The sequence below is a fragment of the Pyxicephalus adspersus genome, chromosome 8, assembly GCF_032062135.1.
Source record: "Pyxicephalus adspersus chromosome 8, UCB_Pads_2.0, whole genome shotgun sequence".
NCBI classification, from domain to species: Eukaryota; Metazoa; Chordata; class Amphibia; order Anura; family Pyxicephalidae; genus Pyxicephalus; species Pyxicephalus adspersus.
Window position 1 is genome coordinate 74,808,662 of NC_092865.1, and position 16,295 is coordinate 74,824,956.

The 16,295-nt window shown below is 39.8% G+C and overlaps 1 protein-coding gene and 2 long non-coding RNA genes across 3 annotated transcripts in view; 1 reads left to right on the forward strand and 2 right to left on the reverse strand.

Moving 5' to 3' along the window:
- LOC140337421 (uncharacterized) overlaps window positions 1-2,148 on the forward strand; it is a 29,798-nt gene extending 27,650 nt beyond the window's left edge. Inside the window, exon 3 of the long non-coding RNA XR_011922041.1 lies at window positions 1,996-2,148. This is a non-coding gene — a long non-coding RNA (uncharacterized lncRNA). The remainder of the gene's footprint in view (window positions 1-1,995) is intronic.
- OGN (osteoglycin) overlaps window positions 1-16,295 on the reverse strand; it is a 93,978-nt gene that overhangs the window by 53,858 nt on the left and 23,825 nt on the right. The window lies entirely within an intron of this gene.
- LOC140336264 (uncharacterized) lies at window positions 3,820-5,265 on the reverse strand. The gene is made up of 4 exons (XR_011921858.1): window positions 5,128-5,265; window positions 4,800-4,932; window positions 4,534-4,600; window positions 3,820-4,300 (listed from the first exon to the last, which is right to left on the reverse strand). It is a non-coding gene; the product is annotated as an uncharacterized lncRNA (long non-coding RNA).

Consider the following 16,295-nt stretch of genomic DNA (forward strand, 5'->3'; position numbering starts at 1 on the left):
CCCCCCCCCCCCCCCCCCCCCACACACACACACAGGAGATGAAAAAAAAACGATAAATATGACAAAAAAGTCATAAATATTTATAAATGCATTCAATTTATTACCGTGTATATCCATACATAAAACAATTGATCATTCACATTAATGCTGTTATATAACAATTTAGCCATTACAGATGTTACTATTACATGTTTTTAGTTTCAATATATCCCAGTTGGTATATGCCAGATTGCAATATATTATTATATTAAATGGAATTTATCTTTCACATGTATGTACTAATATAATTTTTACCAACATAATCATTTTATCAAATGAGTTACTTTTGCCTAACTGAACGGCACCTAATATTGTATGCTTACATCATTCATTATAAATAGGGTTTGAAACTTAATATCTCGTTCAGGCCTGGGTATTGATTCGCTTTCAGAGAATAGATCCCTTTCAGAGAATAGATCCATTTACTTTCCCTTTGAAGAATCGATTTATCCCAATCACTTCCTCTTTTGTCCAGCACAACTTTTTCCAGTGCTAAAAATCTAACTTCCTAGGTATTGAAATTGTTCCATGTGCCCATGTGGAGACTTAAGGGGGTAATAATTTTCCCATTTTTAATGGAATATATATGCTCATAAATTCGTTTCCTAAACTCCCTTCTTGTCTTACCCACGTAGAAGCAACCACAGCTACAAAAGGCCAAATATATGATGACCTTGGTTTTACAATGTACTGCATATTTCAGCTTAGGCAGCTTTTTGATTGGTACTTCAAATTGATCTCTCTTTGTTTAGATCCATGCACACTGTGTGCATTCACCACATAGATAGGTTGCCATTATTATAACTTTCCTTATTCATTTGAAAATGACTCTGCACTAATGTATCTCTTAAAGAAAGTATTTTTCTAAAGGTTAACTTTGGGTAGGTGCCTATATGCTTTTTAATTTTAGGATCCGAAGTAAGTATAGGCCTAAAGTGGTCACAAATATTTCTCACTGTTTGATGTTGAGCTGAATAACGTGTGATGATTCTCAAATCAGTATCATGTCTTTTTTTCGCCTTTGGGAACAGAATTTCTGATCTACCTTTTCGTTTCACCGTGGTATATGCCTTTTTAAGAGTAGTTTTGGTGAATCCTCTTTCCATCAATCTATTCTGCAAATCTCTTGCTGCTGTTTCAAAATCTTCCTCCCTTGAGTAATTTCTCATTATTCTTAGATATTGCGAGAATGAAATACTTCTTTTCAAGGATTCCGGATGAGCACTTTTCACAGATAGTATCGTATTTCCTGTAGTAGGTTTACAAAAAAAGTTTTGTTGCTATAGATAGATCTGGACTAATTGCAATTTCCAAGTGAAGAAAGGATATTGACCTTCTATCATATTGTAAAGTAAATGCCAAATTGTAAGTATTTTTCTGATTTTTTTTATAGAATTCAAGCAATAGTTTTTCAGACCCCTGCCAGATGATGTCCGATGATACCCTCACTATATACCTCCGCCACATCTTGTTGTTCTCTTTCCCAACCCCCCAGGTACAGGTTGGAGTAAGTTGGGGCACAAGGTGTTCCCATCACCACCCCCTGTACCTGAAGGTAGGTATTGTCATCAAATGTGAATATATTACGTGTCAATATATATTTCAAGAGTGTTACTGTAAACTAATTTTGCTCTTGCAGTGTTTGACTCGTTTCTGTCAGAAGTTCCTTCACTACTTTTATTCCTTGCTGGTGAGATATGCTTAAATACAAAGGTTCTATATTAATTGCAACTAACAGTCAGCTGGTAGTGATATGTCCTCCAAGACCTGTAACAGGTCTGGGGTATCTTTATGACCGCCGGTTTGTTCCCCACCATAAATTCTAACGGAGAGTGATGCTGAAAACACAAGCATCAGGTACATTGATGTGTAATATGTTTAAATTAATGTTTTTTTTCTGCTAATATAATAATAACTTGACTGATGGTAACAATGTAATCTTCTTTATGGTTGTAGATTCTCTCTCCTCTCCTGAGGAAGCGGATATTTCTGTGAAACGCGTAGAGAACTAACCCAGAATGTCTCCCTCACAGGGACACACTGAAAGGAGAGGTTTTTACATGTAACAATGGTTTTATGTGGTTTTATGTATTTGAAATTAGTTTTTTTTAATGTAAATATTAATAAAATTTTGTTATTTTCATAATACATGTTGTTGATTTTGGCCTACAAAATCCCGCTATAAAAATTGGTGTTCTTCACCGTATGTTCTTTTTTTCTTACTTTTTGAGAAAGCCCTTACTGTAAAGAAACCCTTCCTTATGCAGAGAATAAACTTCTTTACCACCAGGCACAAAGTGTGCCTTCTTTTCCCTTGCAAAGACCTTAAAGTGAATAATTGTGAAGTTCTCTGTATGGACCATTCATACATGTTTATAGGGTGATCATATTCCCTAGTTGAGAACATCCATCTTTTTAATTAGTTTTGTTGCCCTTCTTCTTCCAGCTCCACAATAATGCTTTGTACAGGGGCAGGAGGATGTCTTGGTCTCTGCTGTCTATACCTCTTAATACACGAATGTACTTTTCTAGCTTTAGAAGATAGTTATTATATGCACATTTGTTAAAAGATCTGCATTTTTAGAAAAAACAAGTCCAGCAAAGTCTTTCCATCCTTTTGCTGTACCTGTGCTGCCGTTACTACAGTCAATGTCAGGGTAGTTAAAGACTCCCGTTACTACAACTGTGCCAGCATGTGCAGCCCTTTCTATCTGTGCTAGTAGTTGATTCCCTATTTCTTTCGCACTTGGAGGCCTATAGCAGACCCCAATAGTAACTTTGTATTATGTATTCCCATATTCAACTCTACCCATAATGTCTCAACCTCATCACATACCTCATCAACAATTTCTTCTTTCACTTTCAGATCACCTTTTACATACAGACAGACACCACCCCCTTTTTGGTTTGACTCTGTCTTTACGAAAGAAAGTATACCCAGGAATCTTGAAAGCCCAGTCATGTGAAGAACAGAGCCAGGATTTACATATACCAACTAAGTCATAATGCTTGTCATTCATTAAAGCTTCCAATTGCCTTTTTTGTTTGCCAGTCTTCTAGCATTGGTGAACAGGCTCTTTAAACTATTGCTGCATTTACCAGCACTGTTTACCAAATCTGTAGGATTTCCAGTACAATTAGTACTGCGGAATCCAATGTTTGTGTGTAACGGGGGAAACTCCTTATACTTATCCATAAACCTCCCCCAACTATCCCCAATCCACCTTCCTCTGGTGAATGACCCCTGTCTAACCTTTCTGCCACATTATTTGTTCTAGCACAGCAGACCCCCTTCCGTTTAGGTTTTACCCCAATGAAAAGTCAACCCAGTACTATATGAACCCAGACCCTTCCTTTTTACACCAAGACTTAACCCATGCGTTTAGCTGTCTAAGTTCCCTCTGCCTTTTCTGTGTTGCGCATGGCACAGGCAATATTCCAGAAAATATAACATTGGAGGTCCTTTCCTTCGACTTGAAACCTAGTTTATTGAATTGATTTTTAAGGATCCTCCATCTTCCATATATCCTGTCATTGGTTCCAACATTGACCAAGACAGCTGAGTCATTCCCAGCCCCTTCCAGAAATTTGTCCACTCGGTCCACCACATGCCGAACCCTGGCACCAGGGAGACAGCAAACCATTTGGTTAAAGGGATCCGGGTGACAAACTATTCTATTAGTCCCAAATATAGATATCTGGTAATATCGGGAGGGAGGGGGGGAAAAAGGGAGAATGAGGGAGCGATGGGGATGGGGATGTTCCCTGTTCTCCCCAAGATAAGGGGTCTATGTAGCTGGGCCTCCCTCTTTAGTATATCACATTGCAAAAAAAGAAAACCATGGAGTGCAAGGAGAAAGCAAAGAAAGAGGTTTTGAGGCTCAAGAGTTTTTAAGTCAAGCTATGAATGTATTATTATATATTTACTTCATATATAACAAGGTCATAAAAATACTTAGTTCACAAACCTAGAACATGTAGTACATTGTCTTGCCTGGTTATGTTGTACAGAAAACACAGAAGTAAGAATATTATTGCAAGTTAACATAACATGTTCTGTTAGTTACACCTATTTCTGTTCTGAGTCACAGAAATGGGGTGTTTTCCTAGACAAATTGTTGCTAGCATGATCAGTAGACAGTAAAGAAAAATTGGAAAAGGTAATAATATAATAAGACCGTATTTTCTGTATACAAGTCCCTGACGCGTTTCGCCAACATTATGCTTCTTCAGGGGGATGTGACTTAATACAATTTGTGATCTGTGTACACAAAAGGAATATATATCAATGACAGTTGGAAATCACAGATAACTCTATATTAAAAATTGTTATGTGCAATGATGGTTATATTGCAAATTGATGTTTAAATTATTAGGATATAGTAAGAAGAGATACAACTATGTCTGGTATGGGGTCCTACTTAATTCTCATATGTATAGGAAAGTTATAAGATAGTATAAGAAAAAAAAATAAAATAAAAAAATAGTACTTACGGATGGTATATTGATCGGTTCTGGGTGATATATTCAGGACAGTAGATCTTAAAGTAGTGTTGATACACTGCAATATTGTAATTAGTAATATATAACTTAGTTGATCTGTTTAGATTGCAGACATAATCGTATGTAGCATTCATAGAGTTGAAACATTGAAATCATGGTATAGGGGTATATGTACTTGTCACTGACAAGAGAGTCAAGATATGGGGATTCTTAAAAAGTAAGGATGTTGATCTTATATAAAATATATAATGGCTTACCCAGTAGGATTCATTTAAACTAACAAAATTGTACCAATTGATGAGAGGTTAGGGTGAATAAGGGTATTCATCCTATGGTCTTGTGCTTATAGAAGGTTGCATGTTGTATAATAAATGTATTGCAGTTGAAGACCTATAGAGTAAAAGGGAAGATGTTTATATTCAGTAAGTCATGTGGCAAGAAATCAGGAGAGAGCTATTGGTATAAAGTATATTTATATGGTATCTTATATCCTATACAATGTAAATCTACCATATAGTTACATTTAGTTAAGAATACAATGTGTAGAGGGTGAAAGTACCAATTAGAATAAAAATTCCTGCTTACCCGGAAGTTGTGATTGTTGCATAGTCAAATACTAGCAAAGGAAATGATAAAAAGTACCTTCAGTGTTTTATGTTAGATCTAATTAAGCTTCCTTTACTCAGATCAGCTGCTGCAGGTGTGTGCATACATTAAGAGTGCACGTGCCTGCAGTGTGAGGAGAGAAGAGAGACACAGTTACCTCGCCCCCCTCCTCTCCTCCTCCCTCCCTCTGGCTGGCCAGGCTCCTTCACAGGCCAGGGCAAGCTGACAATGTAGCCTACCTGAGCCCGCGAGTTGATCCGCCCCTAAGGGGCGGGTCATATGGGGGATTAGGACAGGGCTAAGCACAGACTGATTCCAGTCTGTGTAGAAGCCCAGGCACCACAAAAAGTGGTGCCCCGTCCCCCGCAAGTCGTGCCAATGTGCTGGGGGGGGGGGGGTTTGTGGATATTAAAGGAGATATATCTTGAATGTTTGGAAGTTATCTTGTAAGGGGGGCATGATTGAGTCCTATTCCTGGATTTTACTATTACTGACCTATATGGGGACCCATATAGTAACATTTAGAGTCATATAATGAACTGCAAGTCGGTTATTAATAGAAGGGAGTGTTTTCCACACTTGAGAGGATTGCAATATAATCATAATTGGTAGTAATACATTAATATGAAATCAATGATAGTAACATTCATATCCAAAGATTAGGAACTTTTAGAGAAGTACAAGGAAAGTGTAAATGCATACAAGGTTATAATACAGTTGGGAACGGGATAATAAGGGCATAAAATAGTTGTACAAACGTGATTATATTACAGTAGTATCATTATAATTTATAACACTAGTTTGTCATGATGTTAGCAATGACCAAATCAAACAAACAAAGCAACAAATCAGAATATAATTCTATAAGGTGCAGTACAAGTACACATTATTCAGAGGAGATCATGAAAATGATTTGAAGCTCAAAGTCATGATAAATCATTTAAGCCTGGCGGTTAATGTGCTTGTAGTTTGACAATCCATTTGGATTCTCTTTGGAGTAATTTCTTATCTATATCTCCACCACGAGGATTAGTGGGAATATGGTCGAGACCAAAAAATTGGATCGCTGAAACATCAAAATTGTGTTTGCTGCCCACATGATGGCCTATAGGCGTAATAATTTTACCCACTTCAATGGAATAAACGTGTTCATAGATACGTTTTCTAAAAGGGCGTTTTGTTTTGCCTTTATAGAAAGCTCCACATCTACATGTTATCAGATAGATTACATTTGAAGTATTGCAGTCTATATAGTAAGGTGATCTATGGGGGATGCCATTAGGTAATGTTATACTGTTAGAAACCTTAATCCAGTTGCATTGTTTACAATGGCCGCATTTGTATGTGCCGGGGATACTTTTGGTAGAGCTCAGAGGTGGAGAGTGATGGAAATGGCTGGAAATCAAATGCTCCTTGAGAGATTTGGATTTACGATATGTAATTTTTCTGGTAATAAATTTCCGTATATTTGGATCAGAGTAAGGAATATGCCAGTGTTGGTTCAAAGTGTTGTAAATAAACTCATGATTCCGATTTTACCTTGTAATGACACCCCATTTCTGACTCAGAACAGAAATAGCTGTAACTAACAGAACATGTTATGTTAACTTGCAATATTATTCTTACTTCTGTGTTTTCTGTACAACATAACCAGGCAAGGCAATGTACTACATGTTCTAGGTTTGTGAACTAAGTATTTTTATGACCTTGTTATATCTGAAGTAAATATATAATAATACATTCATAGCTTGACTTAAAAACTCTTGAGCCTCAAAACCTCTTTCTTTGCTTTCTCCTTGCACTCCATGGTTTTCTTTTTTTTTGTAATTATTCTATCAGTCCTCCTGATCATAGAATCCCCTATATCAACCAATTGTTTATGCCTTCCTGCCTTGCTTTCTTTTCCCACCCTTACTAGTTGGGCTGCTTACCCAGCTGTTAGGGGTGGCAGTAACATCTAGGGCTGCCACCACTGGGTCTGCCACCTGCACATTTTACATAGCTTTCTATGGAGCTCTCCATGCAGGTGAAATAAGCCATCCTTAAGCTGCAAAAACAGAAAAAAACACATCCGAGAAATTGCTACAATATTAGGAGTGGCAAAATCTACAGTTTGGTACATCATGAGAAAGAAACAAAGCTTTGGTCAACTCGGCAACTCCAAAAGACCTGGACGTCTACGGAAGGCAACAGTGGTGGATGATGGCAGAATCATTTTTATGGTGAAGAGAAACCCCTTCATAACAGCCAACCAAGTGAACAACACTCTCCAGGAAGTAGGCATATTGATTTCCAAGTCTACCATAAAGAGAAGACTGCATAAAAAGTAAATACAGAGGGTGGACTGTAAAGTGCAAGACACACATAAGCCCCAAGAATAGAAAGGCTAGACTGGACTTTGCTAAAAAACATCTAAAAAAGCCAGCACAGGAAAAACATTCTTTGGACAGATGAAACCAAGATCAACCTTTACCAGAATGATGGCAAGAAAAAAGTATGGAGAAGGCGTGGAACAGCCAAATACCCAAAGCATACCACATCATCTGTAAAACATGGTGGAGGCAGTGTGATGGCTTGGGCGTGCATGACTGCCAGTGGGACTGCGACAATAGTGTTGATGTTAATGATGTGACACAGGACAGAAGCAGCCAAGTGAATTCTGAGGTGTTCAGAGACATACTGTCTGCTCAAATCCAGCTAAATACAGTCAAATTGATTGGGAGGCGTTTCATAATACAGATGGACAATGACCCAAAACATACAGCCAAAACAACCCAGGAGTTTTTTAAAGCAAAGAATGGAATATTCTTGAATAGCCAAGTCAGTCACCTGATCTGAACTCAATTGAGCATACATTTCACCTGTTGAAGATTAAGCTTCGGACAGAAAGGCCCACAAACAAACAGCAACTGAAAGCCGCTGCAGTAAAGTCCTGGCAGAGCATTAAAAAGGAGGAAACCCAGCATCTGGTGATGTCCATGAGTTCAAGACTATAAGCTGTCATTGCCAGCAAAGGGTTTTCAACCAAGTATTGGAAATGAACATTTTTTTCCAGCTTTTTAATTCATCCAATTACTTTTGAGCCCCTGAAATGAAGTGACTGTAAAAAAAAGGCTTTAGTTCCTCACATTTTTATGCGATCTTTTGTTCAAACCACTGAATGAAAGCAGAAAGTCTGCAGTTCAAAAAGTTGTCTCTGTCCAAATGTTTATGGACCTAACTGTATGTTACAGCAATATTCACCTAGGAGCTGTTACCCCATTTGTGCATACAAATGGCAGACTCTGCACTGAACAAAACCTTCCAATCACAATATTTAATAATTTTATGGAGTTTTTAAAGATTTCTTACAGTTTGTAGTTTCTTTAAAGATTTTTCTTTTCATTTTCTAACTCCACTTATTCCCAGATTTTTGTTTCCCAAGCCAAAAGTGATTGTGAGAATTTAGTGTCCTAGTTTCCCCTTTCCCCCATCAAGCTGGCTCCAAATTTCCAGAACACTATTCCTCTGTTGTTTGAACCCATGCAAATGTATCAAGCATGACTTTCTCCAAAGGAACATGCTTGTCGCTAAGACCGAAACCTCCGTATGTATTGCACCAGAAAAGACCACTGCAAGTTAAACTGCCCACAAAAGGCCCCAAAAATGCCAGCTCCTAGAAAAAACTGTGAGAGGGTTTCCTAGGCAAATCAATTTCCTCTCCACCTTATGTTTCCTGTACAGATCTCTGGTAACAACCATAATTTCCGGTCCCAAGCCTTTTTAGACTCTGGTGCAGCCGTGAACTTTATAAATCAACAATTAGATTTTACGCACAATGTTCCTATGGTGCCCCTATTAAAAACCTTAGTGAAGCTTGGGGCTTTACACCCAGAAATCTCTTTCCTGGGTATTCCTAATCATATTCATCCTGTTTTTCTTGGGTTGCCCTGGCTCTGAAAACATGTCCGTCTTTGAATGGAGCTCTTGAGACATCCTCTCTCTACTACCTGCTATCAGGAGTGTCTCCCAAGACCTATTCCTGTTCGGCAAGTTTGCTTTTTAGCAGCTTCCCCAACAATAGTTATCAAGATACTACTCAAAGAAAACATAGCAGCAGCATTAGGTATGAGAGAAATATGTGAGCAAAGTAATAAGTGTCTTAATAAAGACTAGAAGTTCTTTCACCAACAGTTAAAGATAATAATCATGTACTGAAAATGGGTGCCTGAAACCATAAACTGAATTTTCAAAAGAGTTTTTATCATTTTGTTGTGAAATTTTATGAGATTTGTGAAATTCTATGAGATTGTGCTACCAGGAGAGGGAGCTGCTTCCCGCCCACCTTGTACTGTGAGATAATCCCAGCAGCTGTGTCTGTGTCAATACAGCTGTCATTATCCACATGTATAATCCTTCATATCTCTTTCAATGATTGTTATAAAATTGTGACATTTTTTAATTTTTAGGGTACACATGGGACCCTAACAGCTGCTACTAAACCATATTTAAGCCCTCTACACAAATTGTGAGATACAGGGTAACAAGTATAAAAACCTAACAACAATCATGGATATTTTCACAATAAGTTGGGCTATTTCAAGACCAGGGTCCCCAAATTGAGTTTGCATGTTGGGGACCCCCTGGGAGCCACTCTGATGGCAATGAACATTAGGGTACTGCCAATTGTCTGTGTGTTTTGATGCCCCTTAAAGTTCACAAAATTTTAAGGCTGCATTTAGGTTGGCGGTGAGGTTGTGGTGCAGTTACCCCTTCCTCATGCCACAGAACCCTGGCTCTGGGGAGACACTCAGTACCACTTACTGCCCCTGCAGTCAAATCTGCAGATGCTGTGGTTTGGGGGACTGAGTGGCTGGAAAGCTGCCTGTTAGACATAGTTGGACACCTACCTTCTGTGAACCCCAATTTCTGTGGAACAGAGGGAAGTTGTCAACTGGAAATGTGTGAGCCAGCAGGAAATGCCTTTTGTTCCCTCCTTCCCTATTAAAGTTTTATACCAATCATATCATTCTACCCTGTCACACATAGCTATCTCCTTACTTTCTATGAACCCCAATTACTTTGTAAGTGCAGAACTCTTATGGCTAACTCCCCATAAAATCACTGCGGTGCCATCACAAAATACGAAAAACTGTTACTGTAATACCTTGCTATCCTGTTGCACATAGCTGGCCACTTACCTTCTGTGAACTTCTGTTTCTCTTTAAGAGTAGAGAAAGGGAAATGTAGGATAAGTGGGGGACTTTTGTGGCTAACCCCTCCCCTCATTAAAATGGTATCACTCCTACCGTACCATGGTGCCTTGTCTCATATAAAGTCTGCTTATGTTCTTTGAATCCCAATTTCTCCTGAAAGGTATAATACATTGTAAGTTAAGAGGGGATTCTTTTGGCTAACTCCCTCTAAAATTTTATTGCTGCAGCACCATCACAAGGTAAGAAAAACTAAACCTGTCATACCGTGCCATCCTGTCACCGTTATCTATCCATTTACCTTTTGTGAACCCTAGTTTCTCAGAAAGAGGGAGATTTAGGGCCCTGAAGATGAAGTAGTAAGAACATGTACCCCTTGGCTATCTGTCACATGAATATGTATGTTACGGTAACTACAAACATTTCAATCTAATTTAATTTAAAATCAAACATTCTAGTTTTAAACATACATCTTCATTGTTTGTTTTCATTGTGGCCCATGAGTTTTATCCCAATGTCAACAGCGGCCCCCAGATGAGAAAACGTGGGCACCACTGGTCTATGTAATTCATTATCACAATATTGAATATACGTTTTTTTCCTTAGTGGTTAAACTTGATGGACTTATGGACCTTTTTTACTCATACTAATTCGTGTACTACTGACCAAATCAAACCAAACCATCAGGCTTGATTATTATTTGCTAATTTATGGCAAATGTTTTTAAACCTGGACTAGATCCATTTTAGATTTGCTCGATCACCCAGGTTCACCCATGACAGTTGTAACAGCTGGCCAATTAAATCACAGGGTTTCGTCCAGGATGACAGGTACATTTGCCCCATATACAGGTTATACGCAGAGTATTTTTCTGTTTAGTCAGTTTCCTTTTGACAAGAAGGTGGGGTTTGAAGTACCAGGCGTAACGACAATGAGCTTCTTGGCCAGGTGGGGGAGCTAAAGAGGCCTGGGTATGATCAGGTGTAACTGTCTCACCTAAAATGCTTGCTGGAAATTAGACTGGGGATATAAACCCAGGCCAGGCTTTATTTTTGCTGTTTGTTTTATTTTGCCTGTTTTTGTGTGGAAATAGTGTTAGTGAATAAAACCCTTGATGCACTTTTAACCTGCTGGCCCTGTTTCCCGCTTAAAACACTCCTTGTTGCTATGGGCGATCTCACATATGATGGAGGATGCCGGCAGCTTTATAAGCGGGTGTTCGGAAGGCCAGCATGGAGGAGATACTAAAACAGCTTGTTCAGGCAAATGCCAACCAACAGTGTACTAACCAACAATTGCTGCTAGGTCTGGAAAAAGCGGAGGTGCTCCACAAAGAATTGTTGTAAATACAAGCAAAGCACAAGCTACCAACAACAATTAGATGCACTAAAACAGCAGATATCTTTACGAGAGCAGGCTGACGCCGGGAGTTGTGCCAGATTTTTGGGTAAACCAGTTGTTGCAAAAAAAAAAAATGACCTAGAGCAGAAATACTGGCACGGCTGGATGTCACCCTGGCTGTTCGGGCCCAGCGGGTGTATAACTGGTCCTATCAAGCAGGAAAACCTCCCAGATTCCAGATGTATGACATGATACATCTAACAAGGAAGTGGCTACAACCGGAACTGTTGTCAGGACCGCAAATTGTGGAACATGTATTCATAGACTGGTTCCTAAGATCCCTCCCTGTTTCCATACAAAAGTAAGTGAGCCATGGAGACCCGTCGACAGCCAAGGCTGGTGAACATAGTGGAAAGGTACATGGCTGCTGAGAACTTAAACACCTCCCTTTAGTACTCACTTTCCACCCCAAGACCAGCCTATCCCCAGTTGTGGGTAAGAGTGAACCAAGGGATGGGGGTGGAGAGAGAGAAAAAAGGGGAGCTAAGGGTAATATACAGACTCCAGTTAATGTATGGCGGGGAGACTGGGAACGCTAGCACCCCAGGAGGGAGCCAAACATATTTGTTACCGCTGCCGGGAAGGAGGACATATTGCTGCAAAGTGCCTTGTGGTGCATGAACCAATGCACTGTGACTTTCTGAGTGGCAGATGACAGTCTCTTTTAGCCACCATTGCATGTCATGGTATATGGGGCGATGAAAAATATTGGTGTAAAATGTATATAAATACCAAACCGATTGTGAGGCTGTTAGGTAGTGTGGTAATGCTGGTGAAAGCTGAGCTAGTGGTTACAGAAAGCTCCTGTCTTAAAACAGTGGGGGTAACATGTGTACACGGGGATACTAGGGAGTATCCTGTGACGTCAGTGTCTTTTGAGACCTCCCTAGGTAAACTGTGTCATCAGGTGGGGTTGGTTCCCCAAACGCATTTGGTTCCCCAAATGATAGCATCATATGGTTTTACCATATGATGCTATCATTTGGAGGGATTTTCCCAAATTCCAGGGGCTCTGAGATTACCCACCCCTTGCAGTGCTGGTATCCTCAGAACATGAGGCTACTGAGGAGTCCTCTGATGATTGTGGGGGCACTCTGGGTTTTCCTTTGTGCTAGCAGGGGAAACAGGTAATCCTAGGGAAGAACCGGCAACTTCGGGGGAAAGCCAGCAAAGGCTGAAATTCCCTGACTTATAGGTACATAGAAAGAACTTTGTTATAGAGCTATTGAAAGACCCCACACTGTTTAAAGCATGGGAGAATGCCGTAAAAATTGATGGGAACCTAGTGCACCCAGACGAGAGGGTTGCATTCCCATGCTTTAATATTGAAAGAACCCACTCTATCAGGTGTCACAAAGTGGGGGGGGGGGAACCATTGAACAGCTAGGTGTACCCAAGCCGTAATGAAAATTGGTGTTAGATCTGGCCCAAGAGCACCTCCTAGGGGGACATCTGGGGGCTGAGAAAACCAGAGAGCGAATAGTCCAGAGGTTTAATTAATCAGGGGTCGCCAAGGAGGTGGAGAGGTACTGTGGTTCCTGTCCTATATGTCAGGTGTCTGCCCCACATTTTCGTAGCCCTTTGGTTCTCCTCTCCATCCTTGAGAACCCTTTGATAGGATTGCCATGGATATAGTTGGCCCATTGCTAAAGTCATCTAGGGGCCATCAATATATCCTAGTCATAATGGACTATGCTACTCAGTATCCTGAGGCAATTCCTCTTTAAAATACCTCTGCTAAAACCATTCTCTCCCTTTGAATTATTTATATGGGAGGCACCCCAGGGGACTGTTAGATATTGCTAAGGAAACATGGGAAAGTGAAAGTTCCCCTCATAGAAGTGTCAACGAGCATGTGGCACAAATGCAGGACAGAATTGCGCAGGTAATGCCCTTGGTTAAAGAGCATCTGGCCCAAGCGCAGTTGGCGCAGCAGAGAATTTATAACCGGGGTGCCCGTATCCATACTTTTGCCCCTGGGGATAGAGTTTTAGTATTGGTTCCCACAGTGGAATTAAAATTCCTAGCCAAATGACAGGGCCCCTCTGAGGTAATAGGAAAACTGAGTGACGTAAATTATAAGATTAGCAAACCTAGTAGGCGGCAACCTACAACCTAGTAGGCGGAGAAAATTTATCATGTAAATTTGTTAAAAACCATGGAAAGAAAGAGAAGCATTAACCGTGAGGACCATGGAGCTACCTGCTCGGTCTTTCTCTGTAATCCCAGAAGTCTGGATACCAGATACCTTGTTAAAGAGTCAACAACAGGAATCGAGAGATTTTGTGCTACAAAATAGGGATATGTTCACCAACTTGCCTGGACAAACATCCATGGCTACACATGATATTATCACCCCTCCAGGTGAAAGGGTAAGATTAAAACCCTATCGAATTCCTGAAGCTAGACGAGAGGTAATACATCAGAGAGTTAAAAAAATGCTTTAATTTGGGGTTATAGAGGAGTCCAATAGCCATTGGTCCAGCCCAATTGTTTTAGTTCCCAAACCAGATGGGAGCTGGAGATTCTGAAATGATTACCGTAAGCTGAATCAGATCACACAGTTTAACACCTATCCTATGCTCCAGATTGACGAGTTTATTGATCGGTTGGGAAATGCTAGATACATGACCACCTTAGATCTCACCAAAGAATATTGGCAGATCCCCCTATCCGAGTCAGCTAAGGAGAAAACTGCTTTTGTGACCCCTGACGGAGCATACCAGTATCTAAATATGCCCTTCGGACTACAGAATGCTCCAGCTACGTTCCAGCGGGTGATGGATAAGGTACTCTGACCCCATCAAATATATGCTGCGGCCTACCTGGATGACGTAATTATTCATAGTGCAGATTGGGCCTGCCATTTAGTAAAGGTTCAGACAGTACTAAACGTGCTAAGAGAAGCCGGGTTTGTTGCAAACCCTAAAAAGTGTGCTATTAGGCTGGAAGAAGCCAAATATCTGGGGTACACCATTGGAAGAGGAATAATACAGCCTCAGGAAAACAAAGTAAAGGCCATTCAGAATTGGCCACGCCCAATAATTAAAAAGCAGGTTTGTGCTTTCTTGTGGTTTGCCAGCTATTATAGGCGCTTTATTCCTCACTTTGCATCCCAGGCAATTCCCTTGACAAAAGGGAAGGAATAGGTAATGGCTAAATGGTCCCCAGATACAGAAGCTGCATTTGGGGCATTAAAGAAGGGTTTGTGTAGTGAGCCAGTGCTATAGTCTCCTGACTTCTCTAAGCAGTTTTTGGTGCAGACGGATCCGTCCGATGTTGGACTAGGACCAGTGCTATCCCAGGTTCAAAATGGGGAATAACACCCCATTGTTTACCTTAGTCAGAAGTTAAAGGCCCATGAGGTAAATTATGCTACGATTGAAAAAGAATGTTTGGCTGTGAAGTGGGCTCCTCATTCCTTGCAATACTATCTGCTGGACAGACAGTTTCTGATAATAACCGATCATGCCCCATTAAAGTGGACGGCCCAAAACAAGGAGACTAACAGGAGGGTTAATAGATGGTTCTTAGCCCTTCAGGAATTTAGTTTTACTGTCAAGGATCACCTGGGTATACCAGCTTGGCAGCCTGTGTCCCAACCCTAAGGTTAAAACAAGAGGGGGGGGGGTATGTAACAGCTGACCAAATAAATCACAGGGTTTCGTCCAGGATGACAGGTACATTTGCTCCAGATACAGGTTATACGCAGAGTATTTTTCTGTTTAGTCAGTTTTCCTTTTGACCTGAAGGTGGGGTTGAAGTACCAAGCTTAATGACAATGAGCTTCTTGGCCAAGTGGGGGACCTAAAGAAGCTCCTCTACATAGGCGCCTATCTAAACTCTTATGATGCCTGATTGGAGGAGCCTGGGGGTAAATATTGCAACTTTCCGCAGACTAAACCTCGGCTTTGCCATCGGACTAGATTTTCCCACAAAAGTCACAAACACACATGTTCTTGTTTGCTTCTATAGATATATATGTATATGTGTATGTGTATATATGTATATGAATATATATAAATATATATATATATAAAATTATATACTTCAATAATATATATATATATATATATATATATATATATATATATATAGCTGTAATTACTAGTTATTGAAGGGTTAAAATAGCTAATCTAAGTTGAGCCATATATGTTCCTGTAAGGAAGTTGTATTTCTTCTCCTGTCTACTCAGTTTAAATGTAACCAGATGGTGGAAATTGTAAATTCTTTGAAATACGATGTATGTTTTGTATACCTTACAATGTATCAAATAACACTATATATGGCTAAAACTTAAATAGCTGTATGTAACTAAAGACCACCCCTTGTATAATTATCTGTATAAAAAGACCACCTTCTCAAGTAAACAGAATATATTCCTAAAACCATACTGTGTGCGTGTGTGTTATTGGGATATCTCTCCAGACGTCTGTCTCTCTGGTGCAGGAGAAGTCACGGTGCATTGGAGGAACTAGAAGTAGAAGCAGATCCTTTCAGTTATAATAATAAAAAAATTAATATATATATATTTATAATTATTATAGTATATAA